The sequence below is a fragment of the Camelus dromedarius genome, chromosome 15 (assembly GCF_036321535.1).
Source record: "Camelus dromedarius isolate mCamDro1 chromosome 15, mCamDro1.pat, whole genome shotgun sequence".
Taxonomy (NCBI): domain Eukaryota; kingdom Metazoa; phylum Chordata; class Mammalia; order Artiodactyla; family Camelidae; genus Camelus; species Camelus dromedarius.
Window position 1 is genome coordinate 18,927,209 of NC_087450.1, and position 26,397 is coordinate 18,953,605.

Sequence of the window (26,397 nt, forward strand, 5' to 3'; positions counted from 1 at the left end):
CCCCAGCCCGTGCGGTCACGGGAAAGATGACCGCTGAGGAGGGGCCTGACTGAGATGTAAGATCACACGCCACAGCAGGGCTGGGAATCAAAAACAATCCTGAGTGAAAAGAAAGCATCACGGAAAAAGAGTAGAGTCCATTTTTATGAATTTTAAAAATCTAGCAAAAGCAAACAGCGTATTGTTTAGGGATGCATACAAAAGTGGTAACATTGCAGAGGAGAATAGAAGAATGATGCGCTGAAATTCAAGACGGTGATCCCCCGGGCGACCTCTGGGAGAGAGGGGACCACAGGGGACTTCAAAGGTACTGGTAAGTTTCCTAAGAGGTGGCCATACTCAAGCATGGTTATATGTATATGTAATACATATCACTTTGCATGTATGATATATTAAGGTTTTGAAGCATATATATGAAATAGTGAACAGCATGAATAAAATAAACCACTTGTTTCATCAGATTCTGAAATAACAGAATATCAGAAAAGGTGTCACCTTCTGGAATTTGTGGCAGGTGTGGCTTGAGCAAATAAAGTGAAGTCCCCACTGACCGAGTGGATCATGAATGTTCAGCACTTGTACTGACTCTCCATGCCTCCAGGACGGGAATGGGCTGGGGGAGGCCTCGGGACCTGCCTGGGAGAGGAAGTGCCCTGTCTCCCGTCCGGGGCTGCAGGGTCCAGTGGAGTTGTGGGTTCAGCTCAGCACCCACTTCTGGAGAGCCCTATCTGCTCCAGAAGGAGAGGTGGTTTGGGACCCACCAACGAAGAAAAACAAAGTGCTGTTTCCATTTACAGATGCCTTATTCACTGCAGCCTTTGCTAAGGGTCTGGCGTTTCCTTAAAAGTTCCTTCAAAGCAAACAGGAGGACTTAATTTCAGAGAGACTCCCCTGCAACTCTCCAACAGGACCATGTTGCTGCAATGAACAGTCCAGAATGGGCAAGACTGCTAACATGCTCAGCGCCCTGCCACTGGGCGGGGTTGGAAACTTCCCCCTGGCCAAGCCCATCACGCCTCTTCTGTTCGCTGGTGCTAGGATGGGATGTCCCGGCTCAAACCAGCAGAACGACCTGGCAGTTTCCACTCACTTGAAAAGGGTTTCCTTTCCTAGTCCCGGAATTCTCAAAAGCAGCAGCTCCCTGATTCTCCCTCTCCTGGACCCATAGTACTCACTGCTCTTGCCCTATTTTGTGCAATTTCATGTGCTCTGCAGTGGGACAGTTCTCAGGCTGCTAGCCCTTCAGGTTATTTAGTTATCCCTTGCATTATTGCTTTCTATGAATAACAAAACACAGCCAGCTGTTCCCCTGGGCTCCTCCTGCAGATTTTTTGTAGGAAGAGGACTGTGCCAGGCCACCTCCTCCTTGGATGGCTGTTGGGTTAAATTACAAGGAGCGATTTCTAATCCTTTCTTTTAAAATGACTTTGATTATCATCATCTCTTTTTCAGACTGAAAAGGAAATTCATTGTGTTAGTTTCCAACTGCTGCTCTAACCAACTACCAACAATTTAGTGATTAAAAGAACACAAGCTTATCATCTTATAGTTTTAGAAGTCAGAAGTCCAAAATCAGTTCCACTGGGCTAAAATCAAGGTGTCAGCAGGGCCGAGTTCCTTTCCTGGAGGCTCTCCTGTTCTCTTGCCTTTACCAGCCTGTGGGGGTTGCTGGCATTTCTGGGCTCCTGGCTCCCTTCCATCTTTACTGGCTGGTGGAGCCTTTCCCACAGGGCATCACCCTTCTGTTTCTTCCACACTGAAAGATACCTGTGATGACATTGGGATTATCCAGGTTGGTCCCCTTCTCCAGGTCAACTGATGAGCAGTGTCAATTCCATCTGCAAATTTAATTCCCTTTTGCTATGTAACCTAACATATTCAGACTCTGAGAAGTAGGATGTGGATACCTTTGGAAGGTCATTATTCTGCTACAACACATATGTTCAATGTAAAAAAAATAGAAATATAGAAAAAGCATACAGGAGAATATATAAGCCACTTCCAATGGCATTTCCCAGAGATAATAACCAATAATTTAGTGCATGTTCATCCAGTCCTTTGTCCAATGCATGTTTTTTCCTATGTAAACTAGGTTTGAATAATGCTATATATATATATATATTGTTTAGTAATTTTCCTTAATAATATCATGTATTTTCCTATATTTCATTTTTGATGGCTATCTAGTATTCCACATGTAGATGTACTATAATTTATTTAACTAATTTAGTTAATCCTCTGTCGTAGAACATACGATTTATCTCTAACTTTTCTTTACGCCTAGTAGCCCTGTGATAAACATTCCTGAAGCTACATCTTTGTTCATATTCTTAGGGTACGTTCCCTAAAGATACCCCAAATATTGGGTGACCACATCATTTATCATTCAAAGCAGGACATCTTTAAGAATGAAAAAGGATAGTCTTAAAAATTAACAGTAACTAATAACTAACAATAACCCAGGATGGACCTGGGTATGATACATCTTGCCAAACCGGCCTCATGAAATATTGCCATGGTTTATACTCCCCGGGGCAATGCCCAAGAGTCCTGCTCTAAGCCCTTGTCAGAATTGCCAGGCCTCCCTGTGCCCCCAACTCCCAGTCTCCATCTTCCTAACACGGAAGACCACACAGATGCAAACGTCCTTCTTGCTCTCCCTGCAGAGGTGGCAGGGACAGGCCTGTCCCCCGTGGCTGGGAGAAGACGGCTGAGTCCTCCTCTGCCGGGGTAGCCAGTGATTTTACTTCAGGTGAGTCTGTTATAGCTTCTGATCCAGGTAAGACCGGATTAGTATCAAGGCAGCAGTGACCAAACCACCCTCCCTTCACACGGGCCCAGGTACAAGCTCCCCCAAAGAGGAAGCCTCTCACAGGGCCTTCCCAGACCCAGGCAGGTGTGCCCTGGGGAGCCCTGTAACAAGACAGTATCACCTGAGCAAACTGACCTGACAAACTTACCTGAGCAAGAGACTGACCCGGCAGAGCCCAGGGCAGGAGCTGGGAGCTGCAGTCAGCCCAAGTTTCCTCACACAAGGAATTTTATAAGGAACATTTTACATTCTTGTCAGAGGACTTCCTCTTGGGTAGAACCCTCTGAAACATCAATTGGCAAGAACCTACCCAAATAAAACAGTTGCTGAAACCACAAAAAATGGAAAGGCTAAATTCACTGTGAAGAGGTTTGGTAGCCTTCCAATGGGTTTTTTCTTTTTTGTGTATTTGTTTTTTATTTTGGTGGCAGTCATTTGACTGGCCATCCAGGATGCAGAATGTTCTGTGGGAAAAGACCAGGGCCCTTGCACTAAGGAAGGTGATTGCAAACACTGAAAAGAAGGTATCAGGTCCTTAGGTTTCTTGTCCCAGGCATTTCTGACCTTCTGAGTCAAGTAACCTGCTGAAACCAGTCACCTCGTCCACCCAGAGGCCACTCAGGGAACATCTGACTCATTCTTGTTGACTCACACGCTGGAAAGGCAAACCCAAATGGGCCCTGATAACAATCTAGGTTGGAGTAGTTTTGCTTGTAAGCAGCTGGCTCCCTGCCGACAGAGAATGTAAACCTTCAGAAATAAAGACAAAAGCTTAGTACCCCCACCCTCTGCCCTCAAATATTGTTCCTGGTGATATTTTGTAAGCACTTCTGCAAACGGCGCTCTGTTTGGTAACCTGGAAATGGAGCAAAACACACCTGGACACCATGCTGTTTGTGAAATGAGCAAAGGGGCCGAGCAGGTGAGCACAAGACAGGAACTGCCTTACAAGCAGGTCCGGAACGCCAGGGCGTCCTCTCTCTGAAAGAACTGCTCTTGTTTTATGTCAACTTTGAGTTAGTGGAGATGTTCGGCTGGAGATCTGGACTGTTTTGATATAAACAAAGGCAAAGTTGTGGGATCACCACAGAAGGGATCTCAACAATTTGGCGAAAGAAAACACAGGCCCAGAGAGTGAAATGTGATGGATTTCTCACATCAAAAGTCAGCTTCTCAAGGGGAGGGTATAGCTCAGTGGTAGAGTATGTGCTTAGCAGGAATGAGTTCCTGGGTCAAACACCAGTACCTCTGTTAAAATAAATAAATTAACAAACCTAAATTAACCTCCCTTAAAAAAAGAAAGAAAGGAAGAAAGAAGGAAGAAAGGAAGAAAGGAAGAAAGGAAGAAAGAAAGGAAGAAAGAAAGAAAGAAAGAAAGAAAGAAAGAAAGAAGGAAGGAAAAAAGGAAGGAAGGAAGGAAAGAAAAAGGAAGGAAGGAAGGAAGGAAGGAAGGAAGGAAGGAAGAAGGGAAGAAAGAAAGAAAGAAAGAAAGAAAAAGAAAGAAAGAAGAAAGAAAGAAAGAAAGAAAGAAAGAAAGAAAGAAAGAAAGAAGAAAGAAAGAAAGAAAGAAAGAAAGAAAGAAAGAAAGAAAGAAAGAAAGAAAGAAAGAAAGAAAGAAAGAAAGAAAGAAAGAAAGAAAGAAAGAAAATCAGCTTCTCAAATAGGGGAAGACACAGCCAAAAGCACTCCAGGTACTTGCCTCCAGAGAAAGGGACTATGAATTAGAAAGGATGATTTTTAAAAATTGTGAACATTGAAATACAAACTATGTGTATATATTACTTTGTTTTAAAAAATTAAATGCTGCTTTAAAAAAAAAGCAGAACTGAAGCCCTAAGAAATGGAGTCATGGAGTTTTAGGGGCACCTTTTCTTTGAGACTCTAGAAACTCTGATTTTTCTTATTGTGTGTTAATTAAGCTTCTCCATCTAGGATAAAAAAGCTTCTGGATTCAGAAAGAAGGGAGCCCGAAAAGGTCCTGAATCTGGACCTCGAGCAGGGACTCCCTACATGCTCTGCGGGCCCTGGGCAGGTGGATTTCTGTAAAGATATCTTTGGATGCTAAAGACCGGGCTGGGCAGAGAAGGGATACGTGTCATATCCATCCTTAGACCCCAGACCCCTAGGTTACCTCGTGTTCATCTCCTGCAGCTACTTCTACTGGAGCCACAGCTCTGAGAAGACCCACACACTGGCCTCGGGCCTTTGCACCCTTCGTACGGGTGGTCCCTCTTCCCTCGGATATGCACTCGGCCCCCTCCCTTGCCACAGTCAGGCCTCTGAACAGATGTCGGCTGCTTATGAAACTTGTGCCTGATCAATTACTATCTGAACTAGCCCTACAATTCCCCCCGCTCGATTTCTCTTCCTTACACGTATTACTACTTTGCATTATGTGATATATTCATGTGCCCCAGTTAAAATGAAAGGTGTGTAAACGGAGGCGTTTTTATTTACGGCCAGGTCCCCAGGTCTTGGGACAGTGCCTGGCACATCATAAGAGCCCATAAATGTGTGTTGAATGAGTGAATGGATCTTAAAGTGAGGACGGAGTCAAACACCAAACAGGAGGTGTATCACCAAGCAACTATGGACTCACCCGAGAGGTAGGGGGAGGAGGGGCAGAGTAGGGAGTGGCTTTGGGGATATTTGGCGGTGGCAGGGGAGGGACTGCCAAGACCCTGATTTGAGGCCCTGCAGTTGCAGACACTGCGGGTGCCTCCTTCCTGGTTTGACATCAGCTCTCATCAAACCCTGGCTGATTACAGCCTGGTCGAACTGGAAAAGTCTAGAGGAACCAATGAAGAAACTGAAACCCAGAGAGGCTTAAGTGGTAGAGCTTGGGTTCAAACCCAGGTCTATCTGATGCCCAATCTACTCTTTTCACCAAAATACAACCCTGCCTCCAGCAATTGCTGCCGCCTGCTCTAACAGCGGGGGGAAAAAAGAGTGTGGGGAAATTGCTCTGTAAATCTTCAACCAGTGGCCACTCTGAAGATAGAAGGCAGGCTCTAAACTGCATTCTACTGAATAGTTATCATGCTCTATAGAATAACAACTCTGAACTTTCTACAACATTATTCAATAGAATTTTCTGCAACAATGGAAATATTCTCCACCTGTGCTGTTCGATACAGTAACCACTAGTCACATGGGGCTAATAAGTACTTGAAATGAGGCTAGTTTGACTGAGGCAGTGAACGTTAAATTGTATTTCATGTAATTAATTAACATTTAAGTATAAATTGTTGTGTGGCTAGTGGCTACTGGTTTCAGATGTGCCATTCCAGAAACTTGTATAGAAATCTTTGGAATATGGGGAGGAGAGAGGGGGAGGGAGGGGGAGAGAGAGAGAGTGAGAGAGAGAAAGAGAGAGAGAGGGAGGGAGGGAGTGGGAGAGAGAAAGAGGAGAGGGAGAGGGAGGAGACTGGTTGTAATTAATTTCTCCTTATAGCCACAAGATGGCACCATTGCTCAGTATACTCTGAAAAGCAATTCAGGCAGGTAAAATCTTCTAAGGCTGGTTTGGGATTCCCAGCTCCCCTCCCTCCCTCCCTCTCGGTCCCTCAGTCTGTCTTCAATCTTTCTTCTTACCTGCCCTTCTACTTCAGTACTGACTTACTGACTTTCTGGTGGCCTTAGGCAATGTGATAACAGAGGTCCTTCTGTGAGGCTCAGAACAACAAAGATCCCTGAGACAGACTTGTCCACACAAAAAAATTAGTGGTTAGCTCACTGGATGTGACTGGAAAGGCTGAGTCCACCTGATTTTTCTTCTCTCTGGGCCCTGCCGCAGCTTGAAGGCCTGAGGGACAATCTGTTCTCTCACCCTTCCCCAAGAATCCTCACCCCACCTCCCAACATGCACATGTTGGAAGCCCCTGCCCTGGGATCCAGTTCTAAGGGGTCATCGGAATGTCTCTAGAGGAACTATAAACACACAGAGAATGTCTCCTGGTGGGGATATTTTCGACTGAGGAAAAAGCTGGCAGTGGCCTGGGGATGGTGGGTGGAGCTTGCACATTTTTCTAAGATTTTTGTAGTTGGGGAATAAATCTCCAGGGACGGGCAGGGCTGCAGGCTAATTCCAGTACAGCAGGATCAGGGCTATGAAAACACGCACACAAAGGGAACTTCAAAGCTCTTCCGAGAATCTGAATGGGAAGGGGCCAGCGGAAGGTCTCGTTAACTGCACCGAAAGCCCTCTTGCTTTTAGATGGCCCTGCAGCTCTGCAAACTGGACCGTCCAGGCTCAGTGGGGTCAGGATTCAACTGGGCCCTGAAGGCAGGGGCAGGGAGGGCAGAGCCCAGGGGTTGGAGTCTGGGTCTAACTGTTCTCTGGCCTCAAGAACCGAAGCCGATTTCATCTTTTCAAACTGAACCAGGTCCCCAAGGGAGCTCACCCCACTTTAGTCCGGCCTCTTCCCCAACCCTGGTCAAACCCTAACACAGCTACTTCGCAGGGAGTGGTGAGAATCACTAATGCCGGAAGGTCACTTAAGGTAATTATTAGAACAATCATTAATTTCTGAGGCCTAAGTGACTCATTTATCTCTGATACACACAGGGATCAAAGGAGGGTATTTGTGGCTTAGAAACAAACCTCCCATTCTTTTCCCTGCTATAATAAATAATAAAGAGCTCCCAAGCCTCCACTGAAAGGGAGCAGGACCCTGTGGGCCCCCCCTCAACTGCTGCCTCTTGTTTATAGAAAAGCTGAAGTCTCCCAGGCCTCCCTGAGTCATAGAAGAGCAAGTTGATTAGGACCAGCCTGCAGGCACTGGGGGATGGCAAGGACGCTGACCACCTATCGCAATGATTAACTGAGATTATTCCTTCATTTCCCTATAAAATGTTCATGGCTGAAAGAATCTTTGGAGATGGTTGGGGGTGAGGGGAAGCTGGGTCCTCTAGATTGCAGGCATTCTGAATAAAAGCAATTTTCCTTTTAGTTACCAAGGCTGTTGCCCTCAGGATCATACCCTTGCCCCTCCCTCAAATAGAAACCAGTTACTCTTATCTAAGTCTCAGGAGGCAGCTGCAGAGAAGAAACAAGAACTGGTTAGAACTCAGTCCAAGATGGTGGAGGATTTGATTTCCAGTGGACCTTGAGCCTCATTATACACTCAGTGTATTAGCATGCTAAGTGACACACCACCAGCGCCATGACATTTGGCAATTCCCATGACAACAACCAGAAAAGCCCACGCAAGGACTGAAAAACTCTAGCGAGGACTGATTGGCTCCATCACACCCGGAAGGAGGACATGATGGTGGAAGCCTCCCATAAAAGTCCACGAGGTCTGACCCAGGCCAGGACCCTGCCGCCCATTTTGGCTGATTGCTCCCCACTTAGCACTTCTTTCCTGCTTGTGCACTTTTCATTTCCCCTTCTGAGCAATAAACCGGCTATTCGTGTCGTCCCTCTGCCTCTGCCATGTGACTTCTTTCACAGCCGGCAGCAAGCACCCACACTCTGGTGGGCCTCCTAATGTAAGGGCCCCTCCATCCGCTAACACCTTCACCCATCTCTTCTCAGGGAGTCCTTGGTCTTTACCGTCCTTGTTCAAAACCAACCCTCTTCTCTCTGATCTCTACCCTCCCCTCTTTAAGAAGCATGGCAGGTCAAGCAGCTCTCTGCCCAGCTAGAGAGTCTTGGCTGCAGCTACGGAGCGAGTGGTGCCAATCCCTCCTTCCCAGGTGAGGACACTAAGCCCCGACCCCTGGCAGACCCAGGGTGGGCAGTAGGCAGGCTCTCCCTGGGAATCTGCTATCTTTATTTTGCCTCCATATGTACATCAGTGCCAGAGTCGGTCAGCCAGGGTTGGGGGGAAACCTGTCCCTGTCACTTACTTATTAGCTGTGTGACCTTGAGTGAGTTAACCTTTTTAAGCCTCAGTTTCCAGATATGTGAAATAAGGATAATAATAGAATCTTAAAGTGACTTATGAAGGGGGCTGGATAGCTCAGTGGTAGAGTGTGTGCTCAGCATGCACGAGGTCCTGGGTTCATTCCCTAGTACTTCCATTAAAAAACAAACAAATAAACCTAATTACCCCCCCCCAAAAAACTGGCTTATGAAAATTACCTAAGATAAAATATGTAAAATGCTTACTTAGTACAGAGCCTGATACAAAATAACATCAGCTACATTTGTCAGTACCTCAAGGTCCTAATTTTATTTCCAAGAACTCATAGCTGGAATGCAAACTAAGTCTTTCATGTTCTGATGTGGCCTCTAAGAGATGCTGAAGTGAGGATGGGGGGGCGGGTGCCTGGGCCACCACTGTAATAAAAATCAGATCACACGTGTTGGGGAGGTGGGGGTCAGCCTTCAGGAGGCTGTGAGATGGGCCCAGGTCGGTTTCCCAGCCTCCGGCACTGTTGACCTTCAGGACTAGGTAATGCAGTTGTTGTGAGGCCTCATTCTGTGCATTTCGGAGCGTTTAGCAGCATCTCTGGCCTCTCCTCACTAGGTGCCACTAGCAGCCTTCTAGTTATCACAACCAAAAATGTCTCTAGACACTGCCACTTGTCCTTTGAGGGGCAAAATTGCTCCTGATTGAGAACTGCTGGTCTAGGCAGATGGAGAAGGGTGGAAGCGTCTCCACAGGCACTGGCTGAGCTGAGGTGAGGAGGCAGGAATGAGCATGATCAGAGCGGAGACCACCCTGCCCAGGGCAGGGCTCAGGCAGATCCTCAGGACTGAGGATAGAGGATGGCCTCAGAAGAGAAACACCCATGTTTTTTCCTAGTAAGGATGTGGCCTGGCTGCCTCAGGAGGCATGCCTGCTTAGGTGTGGACCTCTGGATTCCCGGTAGCCAGAGCTCAGATATATAACCCTGTCCAAGCCCAGAAGCCCCGGCCAAGAAACTGTGCCCCAGTGATACAGAGTGCTCACTGACAGGACACTGGGTCAGGTCTTACCTCAGGGCAGAGCATACCGCCTAGGTGTGAATCTCTATCACTCACTGTGTGACCTTGGGTAAATTGCTTAATCTCTCTGTGCCTTAGGAGCCTTATCTATAAAAGAAAAACAATAGCATTTACCTCATAGGGTTGTTAGGAGGACTCAATGACTTAATGTTTGTAAAGTACTTAGAACAGAGCCTAGCATACAGCAAGCTCTAAGTGCTTGTTAAATAAACTAAAATCTGAAAGGAATGTGTTACCGACCAGAAGATACAGCCCTCTGTAAGTCAGTTTGTCCCTGCTCTGACCACAGGCCCAGCAGTTGTATTTCTGGGGGTCCCTACTCACCTGTACCCAGGGCTGGGGCTGTGACTCCCTGGGGCAGCTCCCCTGCTGAGGTGGTTGTTCTCAGGGAAAGTTCCTTTGACCAGAGAGCAAACTCAGTGCGCAGGGCTCAGAACTTCCCGCTGACAGCCCCTGGGGATTTCTTTGATGTAAGAGTGTTGGGAGGAAAAATTTCTCCTCTACCCACTTAGGTTCCAGGGGTGGGGGTAGGGGCCAGATTAGCAGGAGAAAAGACAAAGTTTGTGCACACACTGAGTGCAGGAGCACTGTGTAATGAGTAACCCACTGAGTAACCAGAGGTAAAGGTTCATGCATCAACTTAACAATGGCACGGGCTGTGGTAGGGGATGGGGAGTGAGAACTTCAAAGGATAGAAGGTTCTGAGGAGGCTTGTTTACACAATTTCTTTGGGAATGTCTGTCCTGGTGCCCAAGGTCAGTGCCTTCCTGAATGGAGACCAAGGGGAGGGTGGAGGTGAGGTGATGGCAGCTGATTCTCAATGCTCTGTGCTGGGCAGATGAGAAAAGTTCAGGGGCGAGTACTTCTGCTCTGTTGAAGGGCTGTTGTTCCCTGTAAGACAAGAACCTGTGAAGGGAAGGGATGGGGTGAGTGGCTGTGACCTCCAGGGCCCTAACATTTTTGCCTGTCAGAGGAGGCAAAACCCCAGCCAGAAAGCCCCCTAAACACACAGCAGGAAAAGCCGCTCAGAGTTGCCAAGTGCTTTGTGTTAGTTATTTATTGCTATGTAACAAACGATCCAAAACTTCTTGGCTTAAACAACAAACATTTATTGTCTCTGATGGTATCTAAGAGTCAGGAGCTTGGAAAAAGCTTAGCTGAGTGGTTCTCAACATGTTGAATGGGGCTGCTGTCATCTGAAGGCTTAACTGGGTTTGGGGACCCACATCCAAGATGACTCATCTCACAGCTGTTGGCTGGAGGCCTCAGTTCCTCACCACACAGACCTCTGATAGGGTCGCTTGTGTGTCCTGACAACATGGCTTCTGGCTCCTTCCCGAGTGAGCAGCCCAAGACAGAAACTAACGCGGAAGTCTGAATGCCTTTTCCTGAGCCAGCCTCAAAAGGCATGTGCGTCACTTCTGCTGTATTCTGTTGGTTGTACAGCTCAATCCTGATGCAACATGGGAGTGTTGCAGAAAAACGTGTTACAGCTCAGTTGTGACAGCAACCTGGATCCGGGCGAGAGACCAAGCAGCACTCAGAGAGTTGGAGAACTCAGGTTTATTATGCCAGCGGGCCCAGAGGAGCTAACACTCCAAGCTCTGGACCCCATCTGTAGGTTTACACAGGCTTTTTTGGCTGCCAGTTTACACTTTGTAACATCATATGCAAATAAGGTATAACAAAAGTTGACTAATTAGGAACAGGCTTTGTAGAAATGGACCAATCAGGGGGGAGAGAAATAACCACTCAGGAGTGAGGGAAATGGACCAATCAGGAGTGAGCTCCACTTTCCTAGAAGTCAGCTGGTTTAGAGGCAAAAAGTGAGATAAAGCCACTGGGCCAGGGAACCAGACGGTGCTGGCAAGAGAGTAGTGGCCCTGCCTGGGGGTCCTGCTAGTCTTTTTATGGGGCTTCCCACCTCAGGAGGAGACTACACAAGCCATGAAAACCAGGAGGTGGGGCTCACTGGGTACCACTTTAGAGGCCAGCTACCAGTCTTTCAGGTCTCCTTCCCAAAAGAACATTCACCTGGGCCCTGGCCCGTGGCCCAGATGTCCGCCGGACTCAGTCCCATCCTCGCAAAAGCCACTCACCCTGAAAACCCAGGGCACAGGGTGGGATTTGGTGCTGCTGGCTACTGCCTTGGTCTGCCTCCTTGCTGAACAGAATATCCACTGGGAAGTGGGTGAGTCACCCCCAGGCTGGAGTGAAGGCTAGACCCAAGGCACTGGGTGGGAGAAAACTGGGCTTGTGGGCCCCTCCACAAGGTGAGACTGAAATAAAGCCTTCACACCAACAAAACTAAATAAAAACAGAAACAACAACAGCAACAAAAACATAACAGTAGGGAAACAGGCAATTCTGAAGGGTTGGTCCAAGATATCAGAGGAGGGACAGATGACGGGGCTGCGGCACTTCCCCAGGCTTCCGGCAGGAGACAGGACATGGCACCCAAAGCTCTTCCTGAGCCCCCAGTCCAGATACGATGAACTGCCAACAGCTCCCCTGTGTGTCCTGCTGTTTCATGCCTCCCAGCCACTGCCCTTTCTCCTGCCAGCAGAAACACCTTCCCCCCATGACTCCCCTTCTCATTACCTCTATTCTCTCAGACTCAACTCAAGGAGGAGTCTGTCACCAAGAAGCCATCCCTGATGCCTCCTGTCTGATCCAGCTACCTGCCGCTGTGGTCCCGAAGCACCCTCGCCATCCCTGCCATGTTCTACTACACTCACTGTGCGCTCCCCACCAGACTTGAATCTCCTGGAGGGCAGGCGACAATGTCACATTCACATGGGATCTGGCACAGTGCCTTGTGCACACTCAGCACTGAATATGTTTGTGAAGAAAGGAGGGAGCAGAAGAAGGAAGGATTCAGGAGACAGCAAGTAACTCATTCCTCTCTGTCCCCTTCATTGTTCAAGAGCAGGGCTTCAAGCAGAGTCAGAGATGTTGGCCAGAACCACCCTCCGCTGCCCTCCACAACCCCAGAAAAACAAGCTGGACAGTTCAAGTCTCAATCATATAACACTCACTTTGAGAAAAGCTTTTGGTATTGAAGGTGAAAAAAATGAGGATCGGGGGCTAGAGGAGCACCTGCTCCCAGGATATCCTGACTTTGCTGGAGGAGCTTGAGGCTAATGACAGGTTGAAAACACATGGTGACAATCTCTGTGGGAAAGAGCCTGGTGATCCTGTAGGTTTCCTGAGAGCAGTCAGCAGTGCCGGGAGGAGGCTGAATGTCTGTATTAAAGCAACTCAAGGCCAAGATATGGGGTGACCCCAGCATGAGATCAGTTGGAGAGAATCATGCGGGGCAGAAGGACTGCTCTGCCCTCTCTGGGCACACGTGAGACCTCTGGTTATTCTCAGCCACTCACTCGAGTTCTGTCTCCGCATGCATCAGGTTAATACTTTAAACATTAACTATGTTTTGTTTTGGTTTAGTTTTCTGTTTGCTGAGACCTCACGTGCTCAGAATGAATTAGCCATCCTCCTTGGTCCAGGCGCTCCATCTCGATTAGCATGTGCAGGGCTCACTTTTATTTTAAGTTTTGGACTCCCTCATCCTATCCCCAGTCTCATTTTTCTCCTTATCATCCCTGTGATTCTGTGTGTCCTGTCAATCTAGTATTTCTTTTTGGCTCTAGGCCCAATATTGGTATGATTTTATGCCTTTTTTTTTTTAATATGCTTAAGTGGTCTTTTGGTAAACATATCATTCTTCTCTCACTTTTTCCCAGTCAAGATTATGAGATTTTGCGATGGCTCCAAATTAATATAAGTACATATGGACCAGAGCATTCCTTTTATCTGCTAAATGCTACTCATCATTTGCATGTAAGATTTTATGTATCTACTTTCCTATTGATAAACTTCTAGGTGTTTCCAAGACTTCGCCATAACAAACAATTCTCCAGGGACATCGTCACACATGCTTCTTTGGGGGCCTGGCATCCTGGAGTGCTGGGTGGTAGGATTGGTCCACACTCCATTACCATTTTCAATCTGTTCCCCAGGGAGGTTCCCACAAGACTTTCTGCTCTCCCTCACCTTCGGCTGCACTTAATATCATCCAGCTTTTTACTGTTTTCCCATCTGATCTGTGTTGAGACCCATCTCTCCTCCTCAACCCAATTTCCCCTTCCCATCCCAGTTTGCCGCTTCCCCTTCCCAAGCCCCGGGTTGTTCTTTCTCATTCCCCCAGGGAAGGGATGTGATGACTGAAGCATGGGAAGGGGTGGAAGAAGGAGAATTCCCTTATGGCTTGTGAGGTTCAAAATCCCAGGCTCTTGGGGGACCAAAAAGGTTTCAGAGCACAGAAAAAAGATATGGGAGGAAAGTGCCATGAAAAGGAAGGGAAGGCCAGGCACCCACTTTGGCCCCCCCGGCTTGAAGCACAGTGGCTGGGTGGTGAAGGAGGGTGTCAGAAGGAAGGAAAGGACAGCTCCCGGGGATGGCAGATCACACGCAGAGGGCTGAAGCAGGAGCATGGGCATGGGAGGTGGGCTTTGCAGAGACCAGGGAGAGGTGGGGTCTGTGGTTCCCCAGATGGCGCCTTCCTCCACAGCAACCAAGGAGCACCTGCCCTGCATCATCCTTCTGCCATGGGAAGTCCTCCAGCACTAGAGACCGGGAGGAAAGGGGCGGACCCCATGTGGTTGGGATGGAAATCAGGAGACCTTGATGGCATGGGAGACTGACCCAGAAGTTCAGGTACAATAAGGAAAACAGAAGAGCTTATGTTTCTTCCTCACTTGTGTTTGTGGACTGAGGTTTTACCCACTACAACAAGAGCCTCGGGGACCCCTGACAGCATGCCTCGGAGCCGAGACATTTGGGGGCAGCGGCTCCCCTCCCTATGGGAGAACTGGATTGAGAAGATGAGGGGTCCCTCAGAGGCCACTCATGATTCTAGAAATCCTCTTTCCCTTCTTTCTGTGTGATAGAAATATCCATCTAACTTTCAGGGTTTTGTCTTTTTAAAAAACATTTGAGTGTACCTTGTAATTTACTAATGGATTTTGTTTTTCAATCTAAACTGAGGTCTTTGTTTTTAGTAGAAGAATTTTGACTGTATTCATTTACTCTCATGTTGAGTCATTTCCTGGGTTCATATTTTATTTTAATTTTTATATTTCCTTCTCTTTTTTCCATTATGTCTTTTGCTTATTATATCTTGTAAGTTAAAGCATGTGTGGTAAGTCATTTTTTTTTTTTTAGCAGTCATGGGCAATTAACTTAAAACAATAAACATTTTCTTTTCTACATTTGGTCCTGACAACAATCAGAACTTTTAACACTCTTCTATGAGAAAAAAAATTTTTTTTGCTTTTCACTGCCTACCAAATAAAAGCAAAAAGTACTCAAAAGAGTGAAAAAGATTATCATATAATGGGAAAGACATGTTTAATAATAAAATGTTAAGAACACTGATTATATATGACCCTAATATATAGTTACAAAATACATAAAGCAAAAATGGGCATAAATACAAGAAAATTTCATTTTAGAAAAACAGTTATAGTAAGAGATTTTACTGTCTTATCCTCAGTTAGGCTTGAATTCAGTTGCATAGTAACAAATGCAAACATGGCAGCTTATCAAATGGAGTATTTTTCCTAAGTAAGGAGAGGTCTGGCAGGCCTCCAGAGCCAGTGCAGAGGTGGTGGAAGCTATCAAGTGTCCAGGCTCCTCCTAACTTCAGGTTCTGCTACAGTGTGCTGTTCTTGACCTTGAAGGGTGGCAGAATATGACACCCCCAAATATGCCAGGGAGATTCACCCCTCTCTCTTTACCCCCTCTTTGGCTTCTCTGCTGGTTTACTGTTGGACCTGCCTCACCATGCAGGTGACACACATTTCTCCATCTCTATGGCTACGGTCTGTCACACTAGCTCTTCTCTTGACTCCCCCCCCCCCCCCGATTTCAGCAACATACTCCTGGGCTGTTGGAGTGGTGCCCTTCCCACCTCAGCCTGGAACCAGGGTGCCCCCCGCCTCTGGGATATTCCTCAACTCTTACTTTAGCCCCCCAGCCTGTTCCAGCCCCTGAGAATTAACGGATATCTTGTACTAAGTATAATTTTCAACTGTCCATGGCAACTGCCAATATAGTCTCAAACATCACATGCTAGACCACAAACGTAATCTTAGCTAGTTCAAAAGAACAGAAATGATACGTGCTATGTCCTCTAGCCAAAATAGAATGAGACATAAAGTAACAACCAAAACAAATAAAAATAAACCAACTACGTGGAAATTTAAAAATTCTTACTGAGTCCACAGTTGAATTGGAAAGGAAATTAGGAACAAAAAAGTTTATTCAGAAAACAATGATGGTTCAAATCTGCCACAGTAATCTCTGTGGCATGGAGTCAAAGCAGTACTTTTAGGAAATTTTATGATTTAAAATTTTCTCTTTTTTGGTGGTTGATAAAAAGGGAACATTTTAGAAAGAATTCAACTGACGATCTGAGAAAAGGAATGAGAAGCCAAGCCAGACAAAGGAGGAAGAAGAAAATATGACCAGACTAGCAGAAGGAAATAATTTTGAAAGTGAAAAATTATTTCAATCAGTCTCAAGAAATAAAACCAAAAGCTAAATATTTGAAAAGTAAAGCCATTTCAATAAAATTTGAGTTGAGAAAGGAAACACCAACCAGTATATAAAAATTTTAAAATAAGAACACAAAGCATTTGCTAATAAGATTTGAACATATGAGTGAAAAGAACAATTTTTTTTAATAATTGGAAGTCCAAATTTAACCTAATAAATATTAAACTAATAACTTGGGAAGGGGAAAGAAATTTAGAAAGTTACTCAACTAGAAATGTGTAGAAAATTAGTTTCCCATTGCTGAATAACAAATTAGCATGAATCCAGTGGCTTAAAATAACACATATTAATTATCTTACACTTTCCCTGGTTCAGGAGTCCAGGTATAGGGACCTGGGTTCCTGGCTCAGAGTTTCACAGGTGGCAATCGAGGTGTTGGCTGCACAGTGTTCTCATCTGGTGGCTTGACTGGGGAAAAATCTGTTTCCAAGCTCATTGACTGTTGGCAGAATTCCTTTCCTTGTGGCTGTATGCCTGAGGCCCCAGCTTCTTACTAACTGTTGGCTCTCCTTGCCATGTGACTCTCTCCATAGGCAGTTCACAACATGGCAGTTTGCTTCCTCAAGGCCAACAGGAGAATCTCTTCTATCTATCTATCTATCTATCTATCTATCTATCTATCTATCTATCTATCTATCTCTACATCTGTATCTATATTTGTATCTCATATGTAATGAAGGAGTGACATCCCATCACCTCTGCCACAGTATATTAGAAGCAAGTCATAGGTTCCACTTACATTTAATGGGAGGGGATTAATTATACAGGAGTGTTACTCACTGGAGGTTACCTTAGGCTGTGTCCATCACAATGTGGATGAATGCTAAATCCTCCCAAACTTTCCAAGATGAATTACCTACCTTGAAAAATGGAAATCAAAGAATTCTACCCTTCATGACAGGACTGAAGCTCTGAAAGAGGTATGTGCTACAGGCAAAATAAGCCTTTGAGAACAGAGCCTTGGGCCCTCACCCTGTGTGCTTTAATACCTCTTGCAACATCCTAATCTATAGTACAGCTTGTGACTCCAACCTCTGCCCTCCACTTCTCCCTGGGTTCACACCCAGCCCCTGTACTGTCAGTTGTTAGCTTCACCTTCTTGGCTTGATAAGCAGCACCCCAGTGCAGTCTTGTCCTCCATGGCTGTCGTGTTCTGCTAAGGCCATATGTGCAATGCATACGGCCCTAGGGGTCTAGTGACATGCTAGGCCCTCACCTCCTTGGTCTCCTCTCCTGTCCTATAACCTGCCTTACCCACTAGGCATTACAAATATTCTGATCCACATGCTGAAGTCCTTGTGATTGATGCTGAAGAAAGGAGCTGTGGGCTACATTTACAAAGTCTTGCTCAGCAAAGATTCTCTTAGGATGGACTGAACTGGAATTGGAAGGCTCTGGGGCTAACTTTGTTAGTGATGACAAAGGTCAAATGAATTTCTTGGTCTGCTTTTGTAGGATGGTCTCAGAGGAGCTGATAAATAGACATGGTCTTCACATAAAGCGTCTCTGCTATTCTATGCCTTGGTTCAGAACCTTGAAAAGTGTGGCCTATTGCATCGTTCATTCCAAGATGTAAAAATACATATGGCTTGATCCCCAAATCTAATAAAAGTAATGCACAAACAAAGAGTACTATACTATATAGGCCAGGTAATCACAATGGGGATAGAGCTCCATGCATTCCAGTGGAGAAATGTGATTCTTGAGAGGGCTAAAAAAACTTACTCTTTTTTATGTAGAAAGTGCAGATATACAAACAGCACATATACAGATATATAGTGCTGTATCTGTGGAAGTAAAATTGCATGGAGGACAATTAAGGAAAAAAATGCCAGGGGGAGGGTATAGCTCAGTGGTAGAGTGAATGCTTAGCATGTACGAGGTCCTGGGTTCAATCCCCAGTACCTCTGATGCAGGAAAACAGATGTAGGGCACCAGGAGGGCTGTGTCCCAGGTCTGGGTTGAACCCCTGGGACGTGCCCCACCAAGCGTGGGTCCTTGGCTTCACGAAGGAAAGAATTCAAGTGTGAGCCACAGTTGAATGAAGGTAGATTTAGTCAAAGAGAGATACATTGCAAGGCAAGAGAAAGGCCATGAGGTGTGGGGGTTGGGTGCTCAGGTTAAAAGTAGGTACACATTCCATAGACAGAATGCGGGCCGTCTCCGAGTGGGAGAGAGAGCGCAAAGGGCAGACGCGAGGCACTGTGTTGCTGGTTTTTATGGGCTTGGTGGCTTCATATACTAATAAGTGGAAGGACCAGCCTAAGGGGAAAGGGGTTCGGAGTCCCAGGAAGTTGGCCATTTCCCACTCTTCGACCTTTAGTGGCTAGCCTTGGGACTGCCATGGTGCCTGTGGGCGTGTTATTCACCATGTTAATATATTACAGTGGGCATATAATGAAGCTCAAGATCTACTAGAAGTTAAATCTCTCATCATCCTGAGCCTCAGGGCCTACTGGGGGTTGAATCTTTCACCATTTTGATGTTAATTGCTGTAGCATTCCTTGAATTGCTGTGCCTTGCCCCCTTCCTGTCTCATCTCCATTAAAAAAATAAATAAACAAACCTAATTACCCCTCCAAAGACTGTCTAAAAGAAAAAGGAAAAATAAACTCTTTAAAAAAAAGGAGAAAAACTGGTAAAAATTCTCAATAGGGGGACAATGGTGAGAAAAAGGTTAAGAAGCACTGATGTAGGGAATCTTCACTTGCAGATCAAAGTCACCCACAAGTCTCACATTAAAATACACATAACACTGGAATTTGACACAACATTGTAAAATGATTATAAATCAATAAAAAATGTTAAAAAATAAAATAAAATACACATAAATTTCAGGAATGTTTATGGCTACAGAGGCTTCACCCCAAGAATGATTGAGAATTTTAACACAAAGGCAACTATTATCAATAATAACAGTAAAGTACCACCCACATCACTGGATTAAGTAATGAAAATGTGACAGTTTCAACAGATGCTGAAGTAGCATTAGATGAAATTCAATACTCCTCATTTTGAAAAAGTGGAATAGAAATATATTACAATAGCATAAAACAGAGCTATTTAAAACAGAGCTGAGTCATTTTTTGGTTTTTTGGGTTTTTTTGAAGTACAGTTGATTTACAGTGTTGTTAGTTTCCGGTGTACAGCATACTGATTCAGTTATACATATGTATATGTTCTTTTTCATTATAGGTTATTATAAGATATTGAATGTAGTTCCCTGTGCTATACAGTAGGTCCTTGTTATTTACCTGTTTTATATATAGTAGTGTGTATCTGCTAATCCCTAACTCCTAATTTATCCCTTCCCCCATCTTTAATGCAAAGCAGAGCATTGTTAATTAAAAACAGGAACAAAACAGGAAGCTCTGTGAGTCCCACCTTCACCCCAGCCACCTAAAATGATTCAGTGGCCACTGTAGCCATGCAGAGGCTTCATATGAATTAATAAAACAGTTGAGTAAAGTGGTTGAATATAAGACACAGTATATATTCAAAACACAATATAATTCCTTTGAACTGATTAGAAATTTTAATTAAAAAAATGAGATCCTATTCCCATTGGTAACAAAAAAGAAAATACTGAATAAGAATTTCAGTCATATTCAGTATGATCTAATGTAGTTTTCAAAAAGCATGTATGTTTCATGTGTTTATATGAATGTAAACGAACAGAAAGTCTGAGACAAGGGCTTTTCCTAAGAGAGAAGAGGGTGGAGAGAGTAAGGAGGGGCTTGTCTGCTTCCTCAGAATTTCTTCCAATGATAATATATTAACCCAGAACTTTTATAATTTTTAAAACTCTACAAAACAGCATATGTGACCTCATTTTGTCAAATTACATATATATATATAGATATATAGATATATAGTTACTTAGAAAATGTCTCAATAGATACCACACAAACTTAATAACAGTTATGCAGCAATGGTAGGATTTTGGGTGATTTTCACTGTGATTTTTCTTTTTAGTATTGTTTAATGCTTTACAATGAGCATGTGCTATTTTTAGAATAAAGAGTAATAAGGATATCTTCATTTTGAAAAGAAACAAACAGAATCTAAGGAGTGCTATTCATGACATAAGCAAGGACACTTAAAACTAGGAAGAATATAAACAAATGAAAAAATAGATCATGTTCCTATTTATAATTTATAGTATATTTACATATAAATATAATACAGATAAACCTGCCCAAGCTATAAATAGATTATAATATCCATTAGCATCTCAAAACAAGGAATTTCCCTGTTAAAATATTTATTCCACTCTCCTTTTATGAAACCCATTGCACATAGCAAAAGAAATTAAAAATAGAAGGAGTGAGTCCTCTGTTTTCAATGAGACAAGAAAGGACCAAACTTTTCAAGGAGAACTCATGAGTGAACCTGCCGGCTACTGGGGAATCAGAATGGGAACAGGAAAGCGAGATGCCAGGTACCTCCCTGGACCCATGGTAGGACACAGATCTTTCCAAAGATCCGTGGTGGAAGGCTGGCTAATGACACCTTTATTCCATCTATGTGCTGTGGCGGCACAGGCTGCCCCAGAGACGAGGAACGTCCCATAGAGAGTGGGATCCAGGCCGCAGAGTAGGGCAGGAGAGGTAGGGCTGCAGGAACCACCTTGCTGACCTCGCCTCCAGAGAAGGAGACACATGGCAGTGAGTGATGCATGGGATGGTGCAAGGGACGGAGGAAGTGGAGGCAGGGACCACCAGATTGTACGAAGCCTGAGTCTTAAGTCACATAGATTTCCAGAACAGCAAAAACTGAGAGGAGATGGGGACCCCAAGGAAAAGGAAATAAAACTGAAACAGTGTTTGAGACAATAAAACCTGTTAAAGTTAAAGGATCCTAGGTGCCCGCCAATGCCCCCACCAACTTCCCTATTTGTCATACTGTCATTCAGCCAGTAGTGGCCCTCATTCAACGATAAGTAATAATCAGAAAGAAACCATAATGGGATTTACACATAGAAATTGTAAAGAAATGGAATATACACAAAGGCTGCTTAAAAAATAAACGTCACAAGAGAAATTACCCAAGGAAACAGAAAAGATGTTCAGATAAACTCTATATTCTCAAAGAAATTTCAGACAACACTATCTTTCTAGAAAAAGGCCCCAGAGAAAAGACATCAGAATTCAAAGAAGTGATTTTAAAAATGAAAGAATATGATAAAAAGCAAGTTAGAAGATTCAGGGTAGAAATGGAAGAGTAAACCATGATGGAGATGGAATCTACACTAAATGCAGCAGAAAACAGGAAACAAATAACTGTGGTTAGAACCATAGTGGAAAGACTCTGGGAAATCATATGAAATGAACAACAACAATAAAACTAAGATTTCTTCATTATTCTAGAGAAACTTGGTTTTGTTACAGAAGACCAATAGGGATCCTTGATAGTTCGGAAGGAAAATACACATTTCTGAAGAAGAATAAAAGGAATGAAATGTAAATTATTTTCAAAAATAAAACAGAACTTTCTTGAAATAAAGATGACTTGAAACCACAAATCAAAAGGGCATAGATAATAAGCTACGAGGATGTATTGTACAACACAGAGAATACAGCCAATGTTTTATAAAAGCTATAGAGTATAAAGCTTTAAAAATTATGAATCACTGTATTGTACACCTATAAATTATATAATATTGTACATCAACTATACTTAATTTTTTTTTTTAAAGAGGGCACATATACTCCAAGAAAAACATATAGACTCTTCAACATCAGGATATATCCTACTGAAGTTATAAAACATCAAGAATAAAGAAAAGCTCTCATGGATGGTCAGGTAGTAAACCATATAAAGAGAGAAAAATTATGGGGGAGGGTATAGCTCAGTGGTAGAGTGTGTGCTTAGCAGGCATAAGGTCCTGGGTTGAATCCCCAGTAACTCTATTAAAATAAGTAAGCAAATAAACCTAATCCTTCTCCCTAATCACCTCCCCCAAAACAAAAACAAAAAAAAAAGCAACAAAGAGAGAGAAAAATCAGGTTTCTTCAGGCTTCCTCACAATGCCAAAAGACAGAGGACCAAGGTCTAAAAAAGTCTGAATGAAAGAAAATGTGATTCAAGGATGTGTACGCACCATCTTATCAAAGCAACAGACAGGTGTTCTCAGGCATGCAAAACCTTAGGGAATAAAGCGCCAGGAACCTTCTTGGAAAACAACTTCTGAATGTAATCTATCTAACCAAGAAAAGAGACAAAACAAATTCTACAGTAGAAAACCTAGGTGCATTCACTTCCCAGAGCTGCCTTAACAAAGTACCAGAAACTGGATGGCTTAGACCAATACTGTCTCACAGTTCTGGAGTCCAGAATTCTGAAATCAAGGTGCCAGCAGGGCCATGTTCCCTCTGCAGGATTCAAGGAAGGATTCCTCCTTGCTTCTTACAGCTTCTCGTTAGCCCCAGACATTCTTTGGTTTGTGGAAGCACAACTCCCGTCTTCCCATGGTGTTCTCCCTACGTCTCTTTATACGGTCTTCCCTCTGTGCACGTCTGTGTCCAGGTCTCCCCTTTTACAAGGACACCAGCCATACTGGATTAGGGCCCACTCTAATGACCTCATTTTAACTTGATCACTCTGCAAACATTCTATTTTCAAATAAGGTCACATACCAAGGTACTGGGAATTAGGACTCCAGCATACCTTTTTGGGGAGGTTACAGTTGAACCCATAACAGTGGGGTGACATGGAGGGGTGAGCACTGAACAAAAATGAAACAATAGCAAGAAGTATGGTTAGTGAACAAAATGAAATGAGGTAAACAATGGAATATAATAAAAATCAAAAGACAGAACTGGGCAACGGGATAAAGTATAAGTGTGGGTAATTCCTCATCATTCATAGCAGAAAGTCAATAGATACTAGTCAAAATTGAAAAAAAAATTTTTAAAGCATAGCAAATTCAGTCTTTTAGTGTTTTTCATTTTTAATTCTAAAAGTATCTTTTAAGAACTTGTGGTGAAGAAACAATCAATTTAATCATTTCTAAGTTTTGCTTCAATTTTTCTAACATTAAAATCAAGTAAAACAATATTAAAATTGTTTCATTTAAAATGGTGTGCAGAGTATAATCTTAGTTTTATAAAATTCTTTAAGCCATTCTATTTATCCATATACCTACAGGGTGTCTAATGATGTTTTATAAATGTTGGGAATGATTGTCTGGGGCAGTAGGATTCATAGTGAGTTGGTTTTTTAACTCTTCTTTTTTTGTTGTACTTTTGTTTGTTTGTTTTTTGGTTCTTAGTAGTTTTTAATATGTTGTACTTTTCTATATTGTTGACGTTTTATAATATATATATATATATATATATATTTGTTTGTTTGTTTGTTTTTTACTTTATTACATTTTTGTTTGTTTGGGTTTTGGAGGGGGTAATTTGGTCTGTTAATTTTTTTAAATGGAAGCACTGGGGATTGAACCCAGGACCTTGTGCATGCAAAGCACACACTCCACCACTGAGCTATACCCTCCTCGTATCAAACATAAGCTATTTTAAACAAGAGCAATAAAATCATTGTTTCACATTATTTTCCCAAAAGCTTTCTTTGTAGGAGTGGGACTCAACTTCAGGTCCTAGGAGGCAGTGAATCCAGGAGGCAGAAGATGGAATCTGAGGGCACTGTGGCAGCCGATACAAGGTGTCTGGGCTGTTAGGAGGCCCTTTCCCAACTGGGGGCCCCGTTTCACAGCCATCATAGCAGAAAACTCCTCAACAGCCAATGCCACCACATGTATGAAGGACTTTCCACAGTCAGACCCAGTCCCCAAAGAAGTCATATGGCTATAAGTGCAGCAAAATGAGTCAGGGCTGCCTTCTAATTTTTGAGTAACTCCAACATTTGCTTTATTATGACATCAGTGAAGCCAATGTTCCCAGAAATCAACCTAGAGGCTGGGTCTGTTCTTCCAGACCCCCAAGCAAGAGAGCTGCCTGTGTCACTGTCCTGCGGGCACAGCCGTGTGACCGAGTTCCCCACTCAATCCTCCAAGCTGGGCTTTTTCAACAGGAAGGGCATCTGGGCACCTAACAGTCATCATCATTTTCATATTTTATTGTTCCTCTTCTTCTATCTGGTTGTCACCAAATGTTCAACAGGAAATTTATCTCTTTTTTTTTTTTAACATTTTTTATTGAGTAATAGTCATTTTACAATGTTGTGTCAAATTCCAGTGTAGAGCACAATTTTTCAGTTATACATGAGCATACATATATTCATTGTCACATTTTTTTTCCGCTGTGAGCTACCACAAGATCTTGTATATATTTCCCTGTGCTATACAGTATAATCTTGTTTATCTATTCTACATTTTGAAGTCCCAGTCTGCCCCTTCCCACCCCCTCCCAACAGGAAATTTATCTTTTATTACTTCTCTTCCTGTATTTGAGTAGGGGTAGTGGAGGTTTCTGTGGATACAGCACACAGTCAGCTGAGGTTTTGTGGGGCTGAGCCCAACACAAAAAAGCTGTGGGCTTTCAGCATTTCTTCTGGGGAGTTGGTGCTGGCTTTCACAGTCCATCTTTCTGGCCCACAGAATGTCACAGGTGTCCTGGCAGGAGACACCAGCTCAGCTGCATTGGACGCAGGGACAAGCAGGGAGTGGCGACAGGGAATTCTGCAGTGGGAACGGGGTCCTGGCCAGGGGCCAGTGCTTCCTGTGGGGCCTGAGGCCCTAGGAATGTTATCTAAACCTGAACGCAGGCCAGGAGTGTGGCCAGAGGAACTGCATACTGGGCTGGGCCAAAGGGTTGGGGATCACGTGCAGCCGGTATCTCCAAGGGACAGAATCACTAGATAAGTTGTCACAGTAACACAGTCATAGAGGTGGGGGGCAGGCCTTCGGTGAACGCTGGGCACAGAGAAACATGAGGGCAGCCTCTGCCAGTGGCCTGGGGAAACTTCTTGGAAAATGTCTGTACTCACTTTTTTAAAACCAGAAAGATGATAAAATTATTTGTTAAAATACACAGGAAATCAATTTCATTGAAATAAAATAATACTACAAGTCCTATGTTCTCTATGTTCTGAATCTAAGTCCTAGAATGGTCTGTGGCGATTTGTCCGTCTCCTCTTTGCTTTATAGATACATCTAAGACGTGCTAATTGTTCAGAGAGGCTGAGTGTCTCAGAGGTTACTCCATTCTGACAAGGCAGCGGAGACCACCTTATCTCTCACTCTGACCTTTGGATTATTTCCAGCTCCCTCATCACCTCTTACCCTTTGATTCCTGATCAGCTTTTGTGTGTCTCTGTGCCTGGCAAGGCTCTTTCTTCTGATGGTCCTAATTTGGGCTTTGGCTCATTTAGCTGCATCTTTTCCATGCCAAAGTTTACATCTCTAGAGAGCTCCATCAGTTTTTAAAACTAAGGTTTTATTCATTCAGTGAAAGTAGATTATGGAAACAACCTAAATATCCATCAATAGATGACTGGATAAAGAAGCTGCGGTATGTTTATACAATGAAATACTACTCAGTCATAAAAAAAAAGAATAAAATAATGCCATTTGCAGCAACATGGATGGACCTGGACATTATCATTCTAAAGTAAAGCCAGAAAGAGAAAGAAAAATACCATATGATATCACTCATATGTGGACTCTAAAAAGAGAAAAAAGAAGACACTAATGAACTTAACTACAAAACAGAAACAGACTCACACATGTAGTAAACAAACCAACCTATGGTTACCAGGGGGGAAGGGGATGGGAAGGGATAAATTGGGAGTTCAAGATTTACAAATATTAACTACTATGTATAAAATAAACAACGAGTTTCTTCTAGGAACTATATTCAATTACTTGTAGTAACCTATAATGAAAAAGAATATGAAAAGGAATATATGTATGTATATGTGTGACTGAAACATTATACTGTATACCAGAAATTGATACATTGTAAAATATTCTTCAATTAAAAAAAATTCCTCATTAGAAATAAATGGAGTTCCTATTCAAAAAGAGAAAGAAAGAAAGAAAGTGAATTATGAACACATAGAA

General features: G+C 43.7%; 1 long non-coding RNA gene and 1 other non-coding gene across 2 annotated transcripts in view; both read right to left on the bottom strand.

The window, feature by feature from the left end:
• LOC116157492 (uncharacterized) overlaps positions 1-10,646 on the bottom strand; it is a 29,029-nt gene extending 18,383 nt beyond the window's left edge. The window contains exon 1 of the long non-coding RNA XR_010384169.1: positions 10,074-10,646. This is a non-coding gene — a long non-coding RNA (uncharacterized LOC116157492). The remainder of the gene's footprint in view (positions 1-10,073) is intronic.
• Positions 10,647-23,798: 13,152 nt separating this feature from the next.
• TRNAA-UGC (transfer RNA alanine (anticodon UGC)) lies at positions 23,799-23,871 on the bottom strand. Its single transcript has one exon. It is a non-coding gene; the product is annotated as a tRNA-Ala (tRNA).
• Positions 23,872-26,397: the final 2,526 nt, after the last annotated feature.